This window comes from Prionailurus viverrinus, chromosome E2 (genome assembly GCF_022837055.1).
Source record: "Prionailurus viverrinus isolate Anna chromosome E2, UM_Priviv_1.0, whole genome shotgun sequence".
NCBI classification, from domain to species: domain Eukaryota; kingdom Metazoa; phylum Chordata; class Mammalia; order Carnivora; family Felidae; genus Prionailurus; species Prionailurus viverrinus.
In genome coordinates, this window is record NC_062575.1 from 55,157,808 (window position 1) to 55,174,811 (window position 17,004).

The 17,004-nt window shown below is 46.0% G+C and overlaps 1 protein-coding gene across 1 annotated transcript in view; it reads right to left on the reverse strand.

Annotated features, from left to right (window-relative positions):
* LRRC4B (leucine rich repeat containing 4B) overlaps positions 1-10,797 on the reverse strand; it is a 62,143-nt gene extending 51,346 nt beyond the window's left edge. Inside the window, exon 1 of the mRNA XM_047836017.1 lies at positions 10,133-10,797. The gene's annotated coding sequence lies outside the window, so the exon portion shown is untranslated. The remainder of the gene's footprint in view (positions 1-10,132) is intronic.
* Positions 10,798-17,004: the final 6,207 nt, after the last annotated feature.

Consider the following 17,004-nt stretch of genomic DNA (forward strand, 5'->3'; position numbering starts at 1 on the left):
TGTCTCCCTCTTGTGATTACATTAGGCCCACAAGGTTATCCAGGATAACCTCCCCCTTTCAAGATCCTTAACCTGGCCACATCTGCAAAGCCCTTTTGCCATGTAAATCAACATATTCACAGGTTCCCGAGATTAGGATGTGGGCCTCTTTATCCTGTCTGCCATCATGATTGTGAAAGAACAGGTGTCAAAGAGAGAAAAGTAGCAAAAAAATGGCCACACTCTCACCCTCCAAATACGGTCGCTCTCTAGCAGTTTGGTACATTTCCACTTAGTCTTCAAAAGCATAGTTACATTCATACTTCATGTAAAATGTGTACATTCTGCTTTTGTTCACTGAACATTACCTCGTCAACATTTCCATGCTAAAATATATTTTTCAAAATGTCATCTAAGATGGCTGTGTAATATTCTATTGAGTGGATACAGCATAGTTAACTTAACCATTCCCTGCTAGTTGGATACCCTGGCAATTCCATTTAAAAAAAAAAAACTATCATAAATAACATCATGATGAGCCTCTTTGTATGTAAGTCTGTTTGAGTTGCAGGTGGATTCCCAGGCCTTAAGAGCATGACCGTTTTTCCTGGGGTTGACAACCTACCGCCAAATTGCTTTCTAGAAGGGTGGCAGCAATTTCCATTCCAACAGTGCACGTGGGCAATGATGTCTGTTTCACTGCGCTCTCACCAGTGTTGAGTGGAACCTTAAAATATTTGTTGCTCATTTGATGGGCAGAAAAAATAATCACTGAGTTGATTTAGTGCTATGACCTTGGGCTTTATCTAAAGGAACAAAATGAACAGTTCACTGCAAAGTTTTGTTAATGACTCAGTAATTCAACTCATAGGAGCTTATATGAAAGAAATAACCAGACAAGTAGACAAAAAAAAAAAAATGTACTCAAAGATGTGCGTTCTTTGCGATGGCAAATTTGAAAATGTTAAAATGTTAAAAATAGAGTATGAGTGATGTTGGGGAAGTCACTGTACCTGTATCCTATAGTTTTCATTTCTAACCACCATTGTCCTACTTATTTATTTTTTTTTCAACGTTTATTTATTTTTGGGACAGAGAGAGACAGAGCATGAACGGGGGAGGGGCAGAGGGAGAGGGAGACACAGAATTGGAAACAGGCTCCAGGCTCCGAGCCATCAGCCCAGAGCCCGACGCGGAGCTCGAACTCACGGACCGCGAGATCGTGACCTGAGCTGAAGTCGGACGCTTAACCGACTGCGCCACCCAGGCGCCCCACCACTGTCCTATTTATTAATCATTCATAAATTTATCCATCTCACACATGGATTAAACTCTGTGCTGAGAGCTGAGGATATAGTGATGAACAGAACAGTGGGAAACAAAAAGGCTGCACTGAGGAAGCTTACAGTGTTGTCTCGTAGACTGACCTACCTTACTGAAGGATCTCTTCACCTCTGCCCTTTTAAAGAAGAAGGGGAGGGGGGGCGGAAGGGTCGGAACAGATACCGTCTGTGCCCTTCCAAATCCAGTTTCTAGGTCTCTACTTCATTTACTTCTTATTCCCCTTTTAGACTGAAATCTCCTTGAGGGAGTAGAGTGGGGGATCTGCCTTCTTGTCAGCCCAGCAGGCACGTCTTCCTCTTTCAGGTAGTGGCGCTGTCATTTCCCTCTGGGACCTCTTCTGGCCCACTGTGCCTTTACGTGACTTCCGTACAGCTAACCTATCATAGGTGTTAGGAGACGGTGCCTGACCCGGGCCTGGCGTCTCCCAACGAATGAAAACCAATCTCAGCACCTTTTCTGGGGTTACCAGGGAAAAGGTGTTGGCTTGACCCTGGGGCTGGTTAGCTGGCAGAAATGAAACCTGGAGCTGCCGGTGACCGTTTGCTACACTCGGGGCTGCTGCACACGTTTGGGCAATCTGTATTCTGCACAAATTCAGCCAGTGCTTGCCAAACCTTATGTCCTGGATACAAGACTGTACAGCCAGATGGAAGGGATGCCTTTTTGAAATTTATCCACCCAGAGTTAGCGGCTTTTTGTAATTTGTCCAGTCCAGGGGCCTCTTGTTTTGTTTTGTTTTGTTTTATAATTCTCTCTCAAGGCACCCGGTGACCCTGCCATAATAGAGAAGAGGCTGCCTGAGAATAAAGGCAACGCAGAGGAAAGCAAAGGGGAGAAACCAAGAGACACGTTCCTGCCGGCAATGTTCGGGTGCCTGAGCCAGCCATTCCTGATGCTGACACTAGTCCTAAACTTTTCAGTTACATGAACCAAGAAATGTACACTCTTCCCCCTGCTGCTTCCCCCACCTTTTTTTTTTTTTTTTTTTTGCGTAAACCAGTTTTCACTGGGGTTCTGTTACTTCCAAGTGTAACAGAACTGACCGATACCATGGAGGACTGCTTGCTAACTCTATCTGGTCGTACTGCTCAGCGCTCTCTCATTTCCCCTCTACGGGCCGTCAGTTTACTTAACTCTAAAATGAAAGAAATGAGTCAGCAGTGTTTCCTATTTCAATGCTGATTATATATGCGTGATTTTAGAGAAATCTTGTTACATGAAGTAGGCAAGGTTGAGCTTATTGACCCCATCCTACAGCTGTGATAACGGCAGTTGGGAGCAATTAAGTGATTTGTTCAAAGTTACATAAAACAAGTACACGGAGCTGCTGGGATTTGGACACTGAGCTGTCTGGCTCCAAGTCCTGTGCTCCACTGACAGGTGGGGAAGCTGTGATCCGTATAGGGAAAGCAACTTTAAAATCACAGGGAATGGGAAGAGGGGCAATTGGTGGCAGGCTCTTCTGATTTCCACCTGGTGCTTCCCCCCCCCCCCCCCCGCCCCCGCATTGTGCTACCTCCTGGCTGAGAGTGGCCATAAAAGCATTTTGGAAAAAAAAGTCAATATATATTTCCCTATAGGACTGGAGAAACTAAGCTGACTGCTGTATTCCGTGTTGATGGGGATGTGGGAAGATGGGCTCTCCGCCCCACGGCGCGCAGAAACAAAACTCCGGCAAACCGGCACAGCACAGCCACCACCTTGTCGTGGCTTCATCACGTGCGCAGGGTACCTTTTCCTACCTCTTCACTTTATGCGGGGTCACGTGACTTGTTTTGGACAAGGGCACGTGGGTGAAAAAACAACAGTGTGCCAATTCTGAGTCTAGGACTTCAGTGGCCTAGTGTGTTGCCATTTAGTCCTCTGAATCTCTGCTCTGGCCACCAGAGGCTTTCCGCAGGAGCAGACCCTCCCTCTGCCTGAGCCCCAGAATGGAACACCTGGAACAGATCGGAGCCAGCCAGCCCTGTAGCCTATGGCAGAGCAGCTCCAGACAAGCCAAGCTAGATGAGCCAGCACATGAGCCAGAACACATGATTATTATTTGAAGTTGCTGCGTTTTTGGTATTCGTTGCATAGCAATAGTTGAAAGTTACAGGAGATGTTTATTAAAATAAAAGGAATACACCCACATGACCTGTGATTTCACCTGTCCTTACTGACCCTAAGGAAACAGACATTTACCCAAGGAAATCTGTATAAAGATGTTCACAGCAATATTGTTTTTAAGAGCAAAGAAACAAAAAAGAACCCAAATGTCCAGCGACAGGAGAATAGATAAATAAACATGAGTTTTCTGGAATACCATTGCAGTTCTTAAAAGAAATGGTACAGAGCTATTTAAGTAAATCTGGATAGATTTCCAAGACATATTGTTGAGTTAAAAAAGCAAGCTGCAGAACAATATGTACAGTATGATCCCATTTATGTTAAAACACTCACATCGTTGCTCAAAACAATACTACTCATTTACTATACAATACTCTGCATATACTATATTACTAGATATATATACACACTTTAAGACAAAGATCTGGAAGGACCCACCATAACAATAATAGTAGTTACTTCCCGAGGAGATACCTAGTTTGGAAAGAGGTGATCAAAGGGGACTTCAGCTTGATCCCTAACACCGTCTTTACAAAGCGAAGATAATCTATCCACACATTACTTGTACACTTGAAAACTAATTTTTCACAAGGGAAGAAATGTATGTGAGTATGTGTACATGCATACGGCAAATAGAAACCTAAGCTTTTATTTAAAAAAAAAATTTTTTTAATGTTTATTTTTGAGACAGAGAGAGACAGAGCATGAATGGGGGAGGGGCAGAGAGAGAGGGAGACACAGAATCGGAAGCAGGCTCCGGGCTCTGAGCCGTCAGCCCAGAGCCTGACGCGGGGCTCGAACTCATGAACCGTGAGATCGTGACCTGAGCTGAAGTCGTGACCTGAGCTGAAGTCGGACGCTCAACCGACTGAGCCACCCAGGCGCCCCCCCTAAGCTTTTATTTTAAATGTCCTTTAGAGGCACACAAACCTGAATTCAAGTCCTGTCTCTGCCACCAGCTTACACAAGTCACTCCATCATTCTGAACTTTTGTTTTCCCACGTGTAAAACCGGGATGCAAATTTATATTTAATAGGGTTGTCACGAAAAGTAAATAGTATTGTATGTAAAGTCCCAAGAATAGTGTCTGACAGGTAGTGTATGTTCAATTAGAAGTTAATGCTTTTCCATTTCCCAGCCCCATCTAATTCTAACCTTGCTTCTAACCCAGGAGTCAGACTGAGATGATGGCTTTGTGGGTACCTCAGAATTTATCCCCTCTGTGATAGGTAGAATAATGGCTCCCCCAAAATGTCCTAATCCCCAGAATCTGTGACTATGTCAGGTTCGATGGTAAAAGGGAATTAAGGTGGCTCTTCGCTGACTTTAAGGAAGGTGGCCTGGATTATCTAGGTGGGTCCCATGCAATCATGAGGTCATATTTCCACCAGGAGGGCAGAGCCTGCATGAAGATGAAGCCAATTAGAGGAAATCAGAGGGCTCAGAAATTCAAAGAGACACATTCCTGGGAACATCCTGTGAGCGCCTGGATCCATGTGTGAAGTTTGGAGCTAGCCATGACTTTTCATTTACAGTTGACCCTTGAACAGCGAGGGAGGTAGGGCGCTGACCCCATCCCCTGCACGGGTGAAAATCTCCATATACCTTTTGCCTCCGGAAACCTGAACCACTAACAGTCTACTGTTGATCAGAAGCTTTACCGATAACATATAAACAGTCAGTGAACACATATTTTGTATATGTATCATACACTGTGTTCTTACAATAAAGCTAGAGAAAGAAAATGCTATTAAGAAAATCATAAAACATATTTGCAATACTGTACTGTATTTATTTTAAAAAACTGCTTATAAGTGGGCCCGCACTTCAGACGCATTGTTCAAGAGTCAACTGTATATGAGACAATAACCACTCCCCTTTTTTCAGCCAATTTGAGTTGGAATTTTCCTCTTTGCAAGTGAAATGGTCGTTTTGAGACTCTGATGAGCTAGAAACTCATTCCCTAGAGAAAAACACAGGCAGACAAACCTTTGTATACAATTCCCGGGAAACTTTTGACCCCCTGAAGTCAGGCCCCAGGTTATGAAGTCCTGCTCTGTTCTAAACATATCGCTGCCAGCAGGCATCAAAGAGAAGGAGAGAAGAGAGAAAGTCTTCAGGGAGTCCAGGATCCCTCCTTCTATTTCTGTAGAGGAGCTTTGATATGGGTCATAGACAAACGATTGGATCGAGGAATAAAAGATGGGAGCTCTCTGTGGAAGATGCAAAAAGGTTCTCTGGGAGCACTTTGCTCAGCTTCCTTGAGGAAATCTCTGCCTCTTTTAGGATTTACTGGAGGAAAGGTGTAAAATGGGGGGAAATTCAGCACCTCTTGGATGTCCTTCTTCTGTCTTCCCACACTTGGGACAACTGAAGATCAGAGAGGTAGAGTGAATTGCCCAAGATACACGGCAAATGTGTAAAGGTTTTGAATTTTGGCCTAGTTAGCTCTTTTATATAGAAAGAGCCCTTCCAAGTCTTCCTTTTCTTTTTACAATAGAAAAGAAACATGTCCCTATGGCCATGAGGTCCTATACATTTTGGCCCCTGCCTCCATGCCCTTATTTTGAACCCTTCTCCCTCTCATTCATTATGCTCCCTCCGCTGATTCTGCCTTTCTGTATCTGAAACATGACAAATGTGTCCCTGTTTCTTCCTTCTGCCTGGAATCATACTGGATAATCCACGAGTCAGACGAGATACATGTTCAAGGACCAGCAAAGTAAGGGCTTTCCGAAGGCTTTTTGGGAAAGAATTAAATATTGCAATGAAGCCATTACGGGAAAAACCAGAATATGGATCCCTTACATTGATCTTAATATTTAGTGTTTTTAAAAATGAATATTGGCCTATAATTTTCTTTTCTCATACTCTCCTTGTCAGGTATGGGTCTCAAAGTTAGGCCAGCCTCACAAAACAAGCTGGAGAGAGATCTCTCTTCTAGTCTCTGGAAGAGTATGTGTGATATTCAAATTATTTCATCCTTAAATGTTTAGTGGAAATTGCCAGTGACAATGTCCGGACCCAGAATTTTCTTTGTGGTTAATTTTTTTTCAGTTACTATCTCATTTGTTTAAATGGTTTTAGAACTAATCAAATGCTATGTTTCTTCTTGAGTAATTTCTGGTAGGTTATGGTTCTAGGGAAAATGTATTGATATTAAGTTATTCTTAATATCTAATTTTTACCTTGTTAATATCTGTAGCACCTGTAGCAATGTCCCCTTTTTAATTCCTGATATTGGCTATTTGTACTTTTTCTCTATTTTCTTTATTTCTAAAAAATGTTTTTATTTATTTTTGAGAGAGAGAGAGAGAGAGAGCGCATGAGCCAGGGAGGTTCAGAGAGAGAAGGGGACAGAGGATCTGAAGCAGTCTCTGCACCGACAGCAGTGAGCCCAATGGAGGGCTTGAACTCATGAACCATGAGAATCATGACCCCGAGAGATGATGACCTGATCCAAAATCCAACGCTCAACTGCCTAAGCCACCCAGGTGTCCCATATTTTATCTATTTCTTTTAGTGCTTATCCTAGAAAGGGAAACTTACCAACTAACTTAAAAAGCTTCAATTAATCGACATGAGTAGGAAATAGTCAATCATATTATAAAACATGGATGGTGACAGTAACTAGAGTTATGGTGGGGATCATTTCATAGTGTATAAAAATCCTGAATCACTATGATGTACACCTGAAGCTAATAGGATATTGCATATCAAATGTATTTCAATAACAAAAGTTAACCAACACCCCAAAAATATTAATCAACGCCTTTACTTACCTCTTTGACAATACGAGGACTTTAGAATATAGTAACACCAATATAGCCCCTCCTAACATGTGTTTTATTATGCATTTATATTCTCTTTCTTTAATGTACAAGCTATTATTATTGATGTTATTGTTTTACACAGTCAAAATCTGTTCAGATTTATTCACATATTTATCACTTTCTTTGCTTTTTATTTCTCCTTGCATCTCGGATATTCCATCTGGGATCACTTTTTGTTTCCTGCCTAAATTGGAGTCCTCAAAATATTTTTTTACTAAGGATCTGCTGCTAGTGGTAAACTCTCTTCACTTTTTTAAATCCCAAAATGTATTTTGATCTCATTGAAATTTATTTTTCACTGGGTATAAAATTGGCAGCTATTTTCTATCAGTGCATCGAGCCTACTCTGGTTTCCATTGTTATTTTTAAGAAGGCAGTTGTTAGGAATTGATCTTTTGAAAGGCATCTGTTTTCTCTGTTCTTGAGGTCCCTTTTCCTCTAGTACGCCTCAAACATGTAATAATGTTTCTAGGTGTGGATTTCTTTCTATTTATCTTGCTTATTACTCACTGGGCTTCTTGAATCTTTCAGTTAGAGTTTCTCACCAATTTTGGAAACTTGAAAAATCCACCATTATTTCTTTAACTGCTCCTTTTGTCACATTCTCACTCTCTTTGGGGGACTCAGAATAAATGCAAAGATAAGACCTTCTGGTTCATGCTCCGTGTCTCAACTTCTTTTTTTTTTTTTTTTTTTTTAGACTTCAGGTTTTTTGTTATTTAATTTTTTTTTTAACGTTTATTTATTTTTGAGACAGAGAGAGACAGAGCATGAATGGGGGAGGGTCAGAGAGAGAGGGAGACACAGAATCCGAAACAGGCTCCAGGCTCCGACCTGTCAGCACAGAGCCCGACGCGGGGCTCGAACTCACGGACCGCAAGATCATGACCTGAACTGAAGTCGGACGCTCAACCGACTGAGCCACCCAGGCGCCCCTCTCAACTTCTTTTACATGGTCTCTGCCCTGTCGCTTCCTGGTGTGTTATGGGTAATTTTGTGTGACCTCTGTTCCAGTTCACTATTTCTCTATCCAGTTGTTGCTTTTGATTTTAAGCCTATTCACTAAGTTTTAAGTTGCTACTAGTTTTTCATTTTCAAAACATCTAGGTAATATTTATAGTTTCTTCACCCCTGTAAAAAACGGCGGTCTTAGATTTTTATATAAACAAACCACATTGTCTGATAATTCCAGTATCCCAAGTATTTGGTGGGTTTCTAGTGCCTCTTACTTCTACTGGGTTTTGTTCCTGGCATTTTTTCTACTTATTGATGTCAGACTTGTGCTACCCGCTTTCCTTAAAAATACGTTTACCAGAATGATTTGAGGCCTTTCATGAAAGTTCTTTTCAACAGAGAAAACTTTCTGTGTGTGCTATTGTCAAGACTTTAAAAACACTGCTAGTCGGAGACTAAGTTAAATTCACAATCTGAGGTCATGACCGCAACTTCACAAACGGGGGCCAATTTACTTCTTGTTTCCCTCCCCTCCCTGAGGGTATAGCCATGGCTTTCCCAGTGTGGTGTGGACTCCCCACCTTGGTTGGGCCTGAGCTTTTTTTTATTGCCCTCACCTAAGAAGCCATCCAAATAAAAGTTCAAATTTGCCAGGATTGTAAAATCCCCTCAGGGCAGAAGTATTCTGATTACTTCTCTGGGTTCTTGATTTCCCTTCAGTTATGGCCTGATAAATCTTGTGACACCTTCAATGCTTTTAAGACTTAAATTTTTTTTTTTAGCCAACACGTTTAGTTGTTGCAGTGGGAGGCTTGGTCTGAATAACCTAGCCTGCCTTTTTTTTTTTTTTTTTTCAATTTTTAATGTTTATTTATTTTTGAGGGAGAGGGAGACAGCGCAGGCAGCGAAGGGGCAGAGAGAAAGAGAGACACAGAATCTGAAACAGGCTCTAAGCCGTCAGCACAGAGCCCGACGTGGGGCTCGAACTCACAAACCGCAAGATCTTGTTCTTTTTTTAAAAAAAATTTTTTTTTTCAACGTTTATTTATTTTTGGGACAGAGAGAGACAGAGCATGAACGGGGGAGGGGCAGAGAGAGAGGGAGACACAGAATCCGAAACAGGCTCCAGGCTCTGAGCCATCAGCCCAGAGCCTGACGCGGGGCTCGAACTCACGGACCGCGAGATCATGACCTGGCTGAAGTCGGACGCTTAACCGACTGCGCCACCCAGGCGCCCCAAGATCTTGTTCTGAGCCGAAGTCGGATGACCAACTAACTGGGCCACTCAGGCACCCCAACCTAGCCTGCTATTATCAACAACTTCAATTATTCTGTCCTCCCAGCTTTGCTTAAATTTTCTTCTTGGCTCTTGGGGCACCTGGGTGGCTCAGTCAGTTGGGTGCCCGACTCGGGCTCAGGTCATGATCTCGCGGTTCGTGAGTTCAAGCCCCGCGTTGGGCTCTGTGCCGACAGCTCGGAGCCTGCTTCGGATTCTGTGTCTCCCTCTCCCTCTGCCCCTCCCCTGCTCACGCTCTGTCTCTCTCTCTGTCTCAAAAATTGATATTAAAAAAATTTTTGTTAGTATTTTCTTCTGGGCTTTTAATACTACTTGACGTTATATAAATAAATAAATACATGTCTTTGTCTGCCGACCACGCTGAAAGCTCCATGGGCACGTGTACTTTGTCTTGTTCAGGGCTGTGTCCCCAGCATCCAGAATAGCCTCTGGCCTATAGTGCGTGTTCAATGTATGTTGAACGAACGAATGAATGAAAAAAGCGATTTTGCCACTTGTGCTGTGGCCACAGTGGGCCAAAGCAAAACGGCTAGGGGGATTCAGAAACATGGTCCCAACTCCAGAATCCGTGTGGAGACGTTTCAAAACACAATCCCAAATCAAGGTCACAACTTACCAAAGCGGCATAGAGAAGACAGCTCAAGGCTCCATGGTTTCCGGTGCTTGCCAGGATGAGGTGCTGGGCCGGGAAGTGAGTCTCGCTCAGTTGGTAGCCACAGGCTGCGGTGTCCCTTTCACCCTCTCCGCTGTTTGGTTCGCTTCGCCACCCCTCTTTGCTTCGGCCTGTCGCCCTTCCCTCCCGCTGAGTCTCAGGTGACTGGGCCCTTGTTTTCTTCCTCTTTGCTCTGGTCTCTGTTCACCTCTATGACTTGCTCTCTGTCTTGCTGTCCCTGTCGTCCCCTGTTGTGCCTCGGTCATGTTCTCCTTCTCCCTCTGTCCTCCTCTATAAGATGCGATGCCAGTTTCTCTCCGGACTCTGCCCGCAGCCGGACTCCCTAGCTTCATCTCCAGGATGCCTGCCAGGCCACCCTTCGTCTGGGTCACCAATCCCTTGCTCTGCCCCGCTCGCCTTCCTGGTCTCTATACCTTTCATGTTTCTATGCTCTGTTCCTGTCTCCACCCCTTTTGTCACGGTCCCTCTGTCACCATCCTTTCTGCCTCTGTTTCTTCATCTGTCACAGTGTCATGGAGTGTGCTTTGTTACTCGCACCGTGGTATTGTCACCGCTATCGCTATGCTCTCTGCGTTTGTGCACCGCTGCGGTTCCCTCTGTCTCCTCTGTCTCTGCCTCCTCCGGCCCTGTCCCCTCCCATTCTGAATCCTCCAACGCTGCCCCCCACTCTGCTTCCATTTCCTCGATTTCCCTCATGGGCCCCTCTCTGCCTCCGAAGCCTCCAGCTCTGTCTCTGTCACCTCCGTTCTGTTCCCTCTATTACTCGGCCACTTTCCGTTTTCTCTCTGTCCCCTCCGTGTACTGGTGTGCGCCTTATCTAAGATTGTTTCCTGTATCTCCAGCGTTGTTGTCTGTATCTTTGCCCCCTCTGCCTGCAGCTGTTCTCTCTTTGCCTCTGTCACTGTGGCCTCCAACTTTGGCTCCGGCGCCTTCTCTATTTTTGTCACTTCTCCCTATATTACTTCTGTCTGTTATCTCTGTCTTTTCTCTCTCTCTCTCTCTCTCTCTCTCTCTCTCGGTCGCTGTCCTCTGTCTCTGTCGCCTGCATGTGTCTTCCCTGTCTCTACGATTGTCACCTTCTCCATATCTGCCACTGTCCCCCTTATCTCTTCCCTCTCCATCACTGTCCCTTTGGTCTTTGTCCCTTCTGTCACTGTCCTCTCTCTCTCTCTCTCCCTGACACCGTTCTCTGTCTCTATTACTGCCCTCTTGGTCTCTCTCTTCCTTCTTAGGCTCCCTGGTCTCTGTGCAGAACCCCCCCCCCCCCCCGGGGGTCTTGTCTCCGTTCCCCTCTCGGCCTCTGATCTGGCTCCGTCTCCAACACCTCTACAGCTTTCTCCGCTGTCTGGTTTCTCCGCTGTCTGTGCGAATTGCCCCTTTGCCCCTGACGACCCCTTGGTGTGATGCCACTTCCGAGGCGGTCCCCTCTGTTGTCTTCCCTAACTCTGTTCTTCTCTGCGGCCGTCCTCCGACCCTGCCCATGAGACCACGGACTCTACCTCGTCTCTGTAACAATCCCCTCCACGCGTCCTGATCGCGGTCGGGGGCTCCCCTCGCCGCCTCGCCGTCTCGCCGTCACTTCCGGCTTCCCCCTCACTTTCTAACACCTTTGCCTCGTCTTCTGCTCACGTGGGTTTGCGTGTGTGGCAGGTCTCTGTCCCTTTAGGGCTCCGTTCCTTCCGGCCCGTGTCTGGCCGTCTCTCTCTTCGGGGCGCTGACCCTCATCAAGGAATTTTATGGGGCCACATCCCCTCCCAGGTCTTTTCTGGCGCAAAGGAGCCCACCTCGGTCCACCTGCCTGGCCTCACCCTGGCTGTCACCCTCGCGCCTCTCGCCTCATGCCGCGCCTCCAGCCCTTTCCCGCCCTTTAAGCCTCCGCGCGCTAGGAAAAAAAAAAAAAAAAGAAAAAGAAAAAAGAAACAAACGCGAGCGCATGCGCACCCCCCGACGCACTGGGCGGGGCGGGGGTGGGGGGAGAGCGCGCGACCTGCAGGCGGGCTCGCGGGAGCTCGCGCGAACTCGCGCCGCCGGCGCTCACGCGCTCCAGGGGCCTGCTCGGCAACTGGTGACGTCACGGGGGCGCTGTCCCGCTCTGTGGGCTGCCTTCAACCAGCACGCGCTTGCTGGAGCAAGTGGCCAAGCGTTGCCAAGCGCCAGGTGGCGCTCAGTGCCTGAGCTCACCAACTCTGCAAACCCTGTGGAGACTCGTGTCGTCATGGCAACTCTGCCCCATCTAATTGGATACCTGCACTATTTCGTTGGATCCGCACCTCTGATTGGATGCCTGTATCTCGTTGGCTGCCGGGGAATTTTTATCTTCCCTTCCCCTCAGCATTTCTCTCTCTCGGCCGGGGCTTCTCCCACCAGGCACTGGCAACGTGGAGACGGAAGGTGACTTGAGGCACCAGGGGGCGTGAGGTGTGTGGCACCCGGCCGGAGTCAGCGGACCAGATTGGCTCTCTCAGACACAGCCTCCCTTTCCCCGCCAGAGGGCGCCACGGTGCGCCGGGTCCTTGGAGGCCTTGGTGACTGGCGACGTCACAAGTGAGCCACTCTTGATTGGCTGCCTCTCTCCACCAGCCGAGTCGAAAAGGCAGGCCTGGAGAACTCTATCAGAGGGGAAAGAGAGCAGCTGTGTGCCCAGGAATAATGAATGACCTTGGCCTCAAATACTTAAGTATACAAAGGGAATTCACCTTTATTTTGTCTTCTAGTCTCTAATAATCACACCCAGACATGCAAGCTGTTATTAGCGTCGACACCTACGGCAGCTATGGACCCGTAAAGCGGACACCTGTTGTTTTTCTCAGCTGATACCCACGATTTAAAAAATTAATTGCCTTTTTAAAAAGCAGTTTTAGGGGCGCCTGGGTGGCTCAGTCGGTTGAGCGTCCGACTTCAGCTCAGGTCACGATCTCACGGTCCGTGAGTTCGAGCCCCGCGTCGGGCTCTGGGCTGACAGCTCAGAGCCTGGAGCCTGCTTTCGATTTTGTGTCTCCCTCTCTCTCTGCCCCTCCCCCGTTCATGCTCCGTCTCTCTCTGTCTCAAAAATAAATAAATGTTAAAAAAAATTAAAAAAAAAAAGCAGTTTTAGGTTTACAGAAAAAAATGGAACGAAAAGTACAGAGCTCTCATTTACCATTAGAGGGGACCATATACCCTATGGTCCTAATTCCCTCCACCCTCGTAGGCCTACCCCTAATTCCCCCTGTTATTAACATCATTCATTAGTGTGGTACATTTGTTACAATCGAAGGACAGTAGTGTATGAGGCCACTTACATGAGATATCTAGAGTAGTCACATTTAGAGAGACAGAAAGTAGGATGGCAAATGGTGCCAGGGGCTGGGAGGAGGAGGATTGGGAAGTTATCGTTTCATGGGTATAAAGCTTCCATTCTGCAAGATAAAAAGAGTTATGGAAAGGGGTGCCTGGGTGGCTCAGTTGGTTGAGCCACTGACTCTTGATTTCGGCTCAGGTCATGATCCCAGGGTCATGGGATCGAGCCCTGCGGCAGAGCACTGCCCCTCTCCCCCTCTGTCCCTCTCCCTCACTGTGCTCTTTGTCTCTTAAATTAAAAAAAATGGAGATTGGTTGCACGACAACGTGAATGTACGTGACACTAATAAGCTGCTCACTTACAGGACAGTTCTGGGGCACCTGGGTGACTCAGCGGGTTGGGCATCCAACTCTTGATTTCAGCTCATGGTCCCAGGGTCATGGGATCGAGCCCTGTGTCAGGCTCTGTGCTGAGTGTGGAGCCTGCTTAGGATTCTCTCTCTCTCTTTCTCTCTCCCTCTGTCCCTCTCCCCGACTCATGTTCTCTCACTAAAATGATGATAATAAAAAAGAAGCAGAACAGTTCTGTGATCCCCAAATGTTCCTTTGTGTCAGTGTGTAATCAGTCTCCCACCCCCACTCCCTCAGCCCCAGGCAATCCTGATCGATTTCTGTCCCTATAGATTAGTGCTCCCTTGTCTGCAATTTCACATAAATGGAGTCATGCTGTTTGTACTCTTTTGTGTCTGTTTTTTTTTTTCACAAGACATACTGGTTTTGAGATTTATCCACTACACGTATCAGTAGGTAGTTCTTTCCACTGCTGAGTAGCCTTCCATCCTGTGGACATACAATTTGTTGATCCACTCCTGTAGATAGACATTTCTATTGTTCCCAGTGTTCCAGACTGGGGCTATTATGAATAAGGTGGCTGTGAATATTTGTGGGGACATAGGCTTTTACTTCTCATGGGTAAATACTCAGGAGTGAGATTGCTGAGTCACATGGTAAGTTTGTGTTAACTTAAAAAAAATTTTTTTTAATGTTTATTTATTTTTGACAGAGATACAGAGCACAAGTAGGGGAGGGGCAGAGAGAGAGGGAGACACAGAATCCGAAGCAGGCTCCAGGCTCTGAGCTGTCAGCACAGAGCCCGACATGGGGCTGGAACTCACAAACTGTGAGATCATGACCTGAGCCGAAGCTGGACGCTCAACCGACTGAGCCACCCTGGCGCCCCTGTGTTAACTTTATAAGGACCTGATAGGGGCGCCTGGGTGGCTCAGTCGGTTGAGCGTCCGACTTCGGCTCAGGTCATGATCTCATGGTCCGTGAGTTTGAGCCCCATATCAGATGCTGTGCTGACAGCCCAAAGCCTGAAGCCTGCTTCGGATTCTGTGTCTCCCTCTCTCTCTGTCCCTCCCCTGCTTGTGCTCTCTCTCTCAAAAATGAATAAAAATTTAAAAATTTAAAAAAAAAAAGAGTGATCCCTGAGTCCAATGATTGGTGTCCTTATAAGAGAAGGGCAGAAGGGTACCTGGGCAGCTCAGTCAGTGAAGCCTCCAACTTTGGCGTGGCTCGGGTCATGATCTCATGGTTTGTGAGTTTGGGCCCCTGCATGGGGCTCTCTGCTGTTGGCATAGAGACCGCTTCGGATTCTCTGTCTCTCTCTCTGTCTCTCTCTCTCTGCTCCTTCCCTCCTTCCCTGTGCTCTCTCTCTATCAAAAATAAATAAACATTAAAAGAGAGAGAGAGAGAGGGAGGGAGGGGAGAGTAGGTGATGGGCATCGAAGAGGGCACCTTTTGGGATGAGCACTGGGTGTTGTATGGAAACCAATTTGACAATAAATTTCATATATTAAGAGAGAGAGAGAGAGAGAGAGAGAGAGAGAGAGAGAGAGAAGGGCAGGAAAAAAAAAGAAACGGGAACAATTAAAACCAAGTTATACCTTTTCAAAGCAAACTGGTGAAAAAAACTGTCCTGTTTACATTTTCCCGCACTGAAACATCTTGCTGCCTTCTGGGACAGCTGACACTCATATATGAAGTCAGTCAGTGTTAAAATGATTATGGGGACGCCTGGGTGGCTTAGTTGGTCGAGCACCCAACCCTCGATTTTGGCTCAGGTCATGATCCCAGGGTTGTGGAATCGAGCCCCGAGTTGGGCCCTACGCTCAGTATGGAGCCTGCTTAAAATTCTCTCCCCTCCCTCTGTTCCTCTCCCCTGCTCTCTCTCAAATAAAAAAATTAAATATTATAAAAATAATAAAATAAAATGAAGCTTCCTAATGCACAGATATATTCTAATAATATATGATAATTTTTAGCAAGTATAATCATCATTATCAATGTTAATAGCTAACCTTCAGGTCACATCCAATGTGTGCTAAATGCTGTACAGCCTTTCATTTAATCTGTGTAACATTCTTTTTTTTTTTTTTTTAACGTTTATTTATTTTTGAGAGAGCACAAGCGGGAGGGGGCAGAGAGAGAGGCAGACAGAGGATCCGAAGCGGGCTCTGTGCTGAGAGCAGAGAGCCTGATGCGGGGCTCGAACTCACTAACAGGTGAGATAATTACCTGTGCTGAAGTCAGAGGCCCAACCAACTGAGGCACCCAGGCGCGCAATCCGTGTAACATTCTTGGGAAGTAGGCATTATCACTTTCTCCATCTTACAGTTAAAGAAATTGAGACATTGAGAGGTTAGACACTCTGCCCAAAGTCACAGAACTAATAGGTGTGGAGGAGGGATTTGAATCGAGGTCGTCTGACTTCCGAGCTCACTTGGGTACCAGACAAACTCTTGTGGAAGATATTGGCATCATCACAGATTGCAAGAAAAGTAAACTAGCAGCACACCCAAGAAACCAGTAGAGCATGACATTAATTTAAAGCATAAGTTTCGGGGCGCCTGGGTGGCGCAGTCGGTTAAGCGTCCGACTTCAGCCAGGTCACGATCTCGCGGTCCGTGAGTTTGAGCCCTGCGTCAGGCTCTGGGCTGATGGCTCGGAGCCTGGAGCCTGTTTCCGATTCTGTGTCTCCCTCTCTTTCTGCCCCTCCCCCATTCATGCTCTGTCTCTCTCTGTCCCAAAAATAAATAATAAAAACGTTGAAAAAAAATTAAAAAAAAAAATAATAAAACATAAGTTTCTTTGGGGGCGCCGGGTGGTTCAGTCAGTTAAATGTCCGACCTCGACTCAGGTCATGATCTCGCAGTTCGTGGGTTCGAGCCCTGCGTCGGGCTCTGTGCCAACAGCTTAGAGCCTGCTTCAATTCTGTGTCTCCCTCTCTCTCTCTGTGCCTCCCCCACTCACGCTCTGCCTCTTAAAAATGAATAAACGTTAAAAAAAACTTTTCTTTAAAGCATAAGTCTCTTTGGCATGATGGACTGTCTCCTTAGGGGAATTTTCAGGATATTTATTAAGTTAAAATTAGCTTGCAATTCTTGTAGATGCTAATAGGCTGCCCTATTTACCTTCAGGATGAACTTTACAAGTGCGATTTTATCTTTATAACCCTGACATTTATTAGGGTT